Source organism: Macaca mulatta, chromosome 13 (genome assembly GCF_049350105.2).
Source record: "Macaca mulatta isolate MMU2019108-1 chromosome 13, T2T-MMU8v2.0, whole genome shotgun sequence".
NCBI lineage: Eukaryota > Metazoa > Chordata > Mammalia > Primates > Cercopithecidae > Macaca > Macaca mulatta.
Genome location: NC_133418.1, coordinates 102,701,090 through 102,706,664, shown reverse-complemented (window position 1 = coordinate 102,706,664; position 5,575 = coordinate 102,701,090). Strand labels below are relative to the sequence as shown.

At 38.2% G+C, this 5,575-nt stretch overlaps 1 pseudogene; it reads right to left on the bottom strand.

Moving 5' to 3' along the window:
- Positions 1–5,193: 5,193 nt before the first annotated feature.
- Positions 5,194–5,311, bottom strand: LOC114672058 (5S ribosomal RNA; annotated as a pseudogene).
- Between the last annotated feature and the right edge of the window lie 264 nt (positions 5,312–5,575).

Here is a 5,575-nt window from a genome sequence, read left to right as displayed (position 1 = left end):
GTAACTGTTTTCCACCTTTTGCAAAGTAACTAGTAGAGTCATGGGGAGGAAGAACATTGTGGGCTATGGCATAATTTGAAAAGGCTTCTGGAAAGAAAAGGACAGAGATGTGGCCTTATTCATCCACCTCCCCATCTCCAAACCCTATAGATGTGACAGTTATTAAGTTAGTGGGTTGTAGATGACATCAGTGTAGACAAACTCTACAACTAGAAAGTTAAAGCAATATGAAATTTGAACTATACCCAGAGGTCTAACAAAGCTAGTTATCTACTGAGCAGGAAAGGGGAAGGGGCACCTTTCTGTCTGATTGAGTCCATTCTTTTTCACCATCCAGCTGAAAGGATAACACAGGCAAAATGACCTCTCTAAGAATGTTAGCAGACAACAGATAGCAATATGGAAACTAACAACCTGGAGGAGCTATCAGAAAGGCAATGTGCCACTAGAGTTATGAACTCATTAATTAAATATCAGTGTATCAAATGGGCTATGAGCTATTAATTCAAAAGCTATTACTGGCTTTGAAGTTGAAATTATAAGCAAAGCAATTAAAAAGTAACTTCTCAGTAAGAGAGCAAAGAGAGCATCATATCTGTTTACGTACCTCAGCTCTTTAATTGGGAATTGAATTGCTCCCTTAAAAGTAATGATTATATAAATGATCAAACTACCTATTTTATTGCAAAGCTTGGATGCTATAGTTAGAAAGAAAATTTGTAATCTTCCCTTTGCTGCAGTTGTACTACGCCATGAGTGACACTCTTTTCCACATGAGTAAATAGGGATCACTGTGAAAAATACAAATCGGGGAGAGAGTTGAAACATTTAAGGTCCTGATACTTGCTTTGGCTTACTTCCTTTTATTCACCATAACTGCAAGAGAGTTAACTGTGATCAAATGATAGATATTAGTTTTGCAATTCAGATGTGGATTAGTGTAAAAATGTTTTTAAAAGATATTCTAACTCATGAATCTACAACTTTTTTTTTTTTTTTTTTTTTTTTCCCCAAAACAGAGTCTTCTTGCTTTGTCACCCAGGCTGGAATGTAGTGGCGTGATCTAGGCACACTGCAGCCTCTGCTTCCTGGGCTGAGGGGATCCTCCCGCTTCAGCCTCTGGAGTAGGTGAGACCACAGGCGCACACCACCTGCCTGGCTATTTTTTTGATCTTTAACAGAGATGAGGTCTCTGCATGTTGCCCAAGCTGGTCTCGAATTCCTGAGTTCAAGCAATTCACCCATCTCTGCCTCTCAAAGCACTGGGATTGCAGGTATGAACCACCATGCCGGGCCTAACATTGTTTTTCTCAACAAAGTATTTTTTAATCATATCCTAATAGTCAACTTGCAGCACTCATCTCCTTTAAAGTATAATGAAATTTCCATTTACATCCTTCAATTTAGATCCCCATCCTTCAATTTAGATCCTCCTGAACTTCTGTATCTTTTCTTTTTTTGTTATACTTGCATAGCCCTTGTTCCTCTCCCCTTATACTTTGTCTTTATCATTTTTTTCATTTGTTCTCTTTATTTTAAATACACATATACAAGCCAAGCAGTTGCTGGAATCATGTGGATGTCAGGTATTTCTCTACATTTCATCCTTACTAGAGAAAGATTCATTAGGAACAAGCAAACAATTTCTACGAAACAAGTTGTATTTTGGGCAGAGTTACCATTCTGGTTGTTTATACCAAGACACCATTTTCCTCCTGTCATGCATGCACCAACCACTGCCGGTAGGGGTTTTAGTAATGGACTAAAACTTAGTGGATTGGAAGCAGAAATGCCTGTAGTTTATACGGAGTGAGGAACTACTCTGAAAGAGTAACTAGAGACTTTATATCTATTTAGTTGTGGTTTGCAGAAACTTCTATCATTTTTTTCTCAGTGAATCCTAAAAGGTTCATTTATTTCTCCAAAGTGCGACCTTTCTTTTCTGCAACAAAACAAAATAATGGTGGGCAGTCCAAAGCTGGCACTGAGGTCACTTCAATCCAGAAGATCCATTCACTCAACAGCTATTTCTTGAGCACCTTGCTTTGTCAGGCGCTGTTCCAGGAACTTGAGATACAATGTTGAACTAAACAGACAAATAACCCTGCCTCCAGGGAGCTTACATTCTAGTATTAACAACATTTTAATTAAATGTCAATATTGCCATGTAACAACAGCATTCTCAGCACACAGTGGGCTAGAAAAACTTTCTTTCCATCACTTAGAAACCTTAAATTGCTCACCTGTTAATCTCAGGCATTGTTATGGACTGAATGTTTGTGTTCTGCCAAAACTCCTGAGAAAGCCTAATCTCTAGTGCCATGGTATTAGGAGGCAGGGCTTCCCAAAGGAAGTGATTAGGACATAAGGGTGGAGTCCTCATGAATGGAATTAACGACCTTATAAGAAGAGACACAAAGGATTCCTTTCTCTACTCTCCACCATGTGAGGAAGGACATGGCAAGAAAATGCCCATTCCATACAGAAGAGGGCCCTCACCTAAGACGGACCATGCTGGCACAGTGATCTTGGACTACCCAGCCTCCAGAACTGTGAGAAACAAATTTCTGTTGTTTAAACCACCCAGTTGATAGTAGTTTGTTCTGGCAGCCTGAACTGACTAAGACAGGCATCAAAGGAAAGTAATGGAATCAGGAGGTTTCAGAACTAATGTCCCCCACAGAGCAGCTCTGGGAAGCAGGATATAGCAGTGCCCACTTTAGTACCAAGAAACAGAGGCTCCAATCCCAGCCTTTTCATTTAAAAGATATACGTTATTAAAACTCAAACCCTCCCTGAGATTCACTTCTATCATTTGCTTAATGAAGCCCCTCCTCAAAGGCTCTGTAAGGATATATGAGGATAACATATGTAAAACGCTTAACACAGTGTGTTCGCGTCAGCAAGCAAGGGTGAGTATCCCCAGGAGGCTTGCATTTGTTTTGACAGCCAGAAGCCCGCTGAAGAAATGCTGGCAGACTCCCTTTCATCCAGGTGCAACGAGAACTAAGCGTGAGGACATGGTGAGGGAGAGAGCCTGTCTGATGTCTTCCCCTGGGCTCATGAAGACACATGGGTAGTTAGTGTCTCCTGGGCCAGATACAGAAGTTTTGTAAGTTTTATGAGAGTGTTGGGTTCTGCAATAATATCTCACATTTTTCTCCACAGCTCTTCTGGAAATAATTTATACTGTTTATCAAAAACAGAGCCAAGACCATCAGATTAGCAAAATCCAGGATTCATATTTATCCTGTTGTTAATGAATGATGGAACAGAAGATACAGCCACAATTATCCCGTCATAACAGATTTGCCTCATTTCTGCCATGTGCTAGATTTTTGATCATTGAAACAAAAGGAGAAAATAAGTAACTGCATTCTTCGTAAGTTTTCCTGGTGCATCAATATTCTTTCCCAACTATACTCCTGATTCTTTTAATTAGGGCAAACAAATCACAATCACAAAGGTATTAATGCTCATAAAGCTTAAAATCTCTTGAATCTCAAAAGAAATACTTGTTGTAATTAAAAAATGAAAATCTATCATTTAAAAAACAGTTTGACATGGCATATTTGTATTTTGAATTATAATAACTAAGACTCTGATATTTATTTGTGGTTTACCAGCTGAAAAGACACAAGGGAAGGCACATCTCCATTCTCACTCTAAATCTGTTATTTTGCAGCAAGAAGTGACAGTAAGAGAGAAAGTATCTGAGAGAACAAATGTGAATATTATATGAGTTTCAGGGAGGGAGGTGGAAAAATCACATGAAATATGAGAATGCTCATATCCTCATCCATAAAGTGAATATGTTCTAACTCTACAGTTTATCTCTTCCACTGAAAAATTGTATTGTTCAATGAATCTACAAGTCTAAGACATAATTCAACCATGGCAGCAAGTAGAGGTCATCTCCTCTAGGTCTAACATAATTAATGAAGGCAAATGGGCAGTCCAGAAGGGATTTAAGAAATTAATTTAATAAGTCTTTGTGAGGATATTTTACATGGTTGGCTCTGTGCTAAGTGCTATGGGAAATGCAGGAGCTCGATAATACAAGGTCACTTGCTTAAATAAGGCACACATCCAGACCAAACACAAAGAAAGATGATAGGCTTATTAAAATATTAAAAAACTTTAAAAATCTTTATTAAAATGTTCTACAATTAAGCCAAGATAGAATACTTATAATCTATGGATTTCATCATCTTCCTTGTTTTTTGGCTTGAGTTCTGTGTCACATTTACACTCCAATAAGCTTAATATTTTTTAAAGATTTGTACCATTGCTTTAGACAATATCATGATATTGTCTTGCATTTTGCAGTTATTATACAACTTTAGGTAATCTGATTATGTGACCATATGAAGACCAAAGATAATGACTAGGCAAATCTCACCAGAACCACTTCTGGACCAAAATGTGCTTTTCAACACTTATACCTTTGTTAGAATAATCCAATCATGTATAAAATTATATAACACTATGAAAAAAAATCTACTTCTATTGACTACAGGTTGGGGCACTGCCTTCTGCTGTGCCCTGTGCTCAGCATTTATAACTGTTGGGAAAACAGAATTCTATATTTCAAGGAAGAAAGAGTTTTGTGTTTGTTTATATGAAAATATATTTTAACTTATCTTGTTGCTTTTTAAACACATGTAGAAGTAGACAGAATAGCAAAACAAAGCCCCACATATGCAGCCTTAACAGTGGTCAACTCGTGATCAATTTTGTTTCCCACATGTGTATCATGGGGATACACCATCCACATGCATATCAGTATTCATGGATAGAAATAATTTTAATACATTGTTCTAGAAGTTACAGAAAAGTTGGAAGAGATGAGTGAGTGAAGGTCAGAGAAGCTACTGTAAGACTTCACAACATCTGAAAGCCCAGGCAGCCACAGGTCAATTCCTGGAAGATGCTCTCAGTTGCCTGAAGTAGGGGGCATGGAATTTGAAGGAGCTTGTCTAAGGAGGCTGTAGTTATTGATCTCTATTGGATGCAGGAGTAAAGTGAGTGGTTTGAGGGAGCTGACTAGAATGGGACCCTGTATCTTGCATCTGTCTTTTGTTTATAACTTTGGCTGCAGCTGCCTTTACTTCTGCATTGAAATCTCAGACCATTGTTTCTCATTGGCAGACTCTCGCTTATTTATTTACCTTAAAAAAAAAAAAAACCTTTAGCCTACAGCACTTGGTATTCCCAGGTACTCTCGCATCCAAGTACTAACCAGACCCAACCTGCTTAGCTTCCAAGACCAGAGGAGATCAGGTGTGTTCAGGGTGGCATAGCGGTGGACTAGAATCTCATATAAAAGCACACTGGAAAAAGATTTGGGGAAATGTAGCCTAAGCTTCTCCACCATGATGCAATGGAAAATAAAGATGAGGGCGGACATGAGGCTGAGCTGCTGACAGTCTGGCACAGCATCGTACATATATTACTCTATTTAAAATGTTCAACAACCTAAATAAGCATTTAATCTTCATTTTAAAATAAATGATTAATCTCATTTTTACAGAAGAGTAAACTTGTGCATAAAAGGTTAAGTAACTCATCCAAG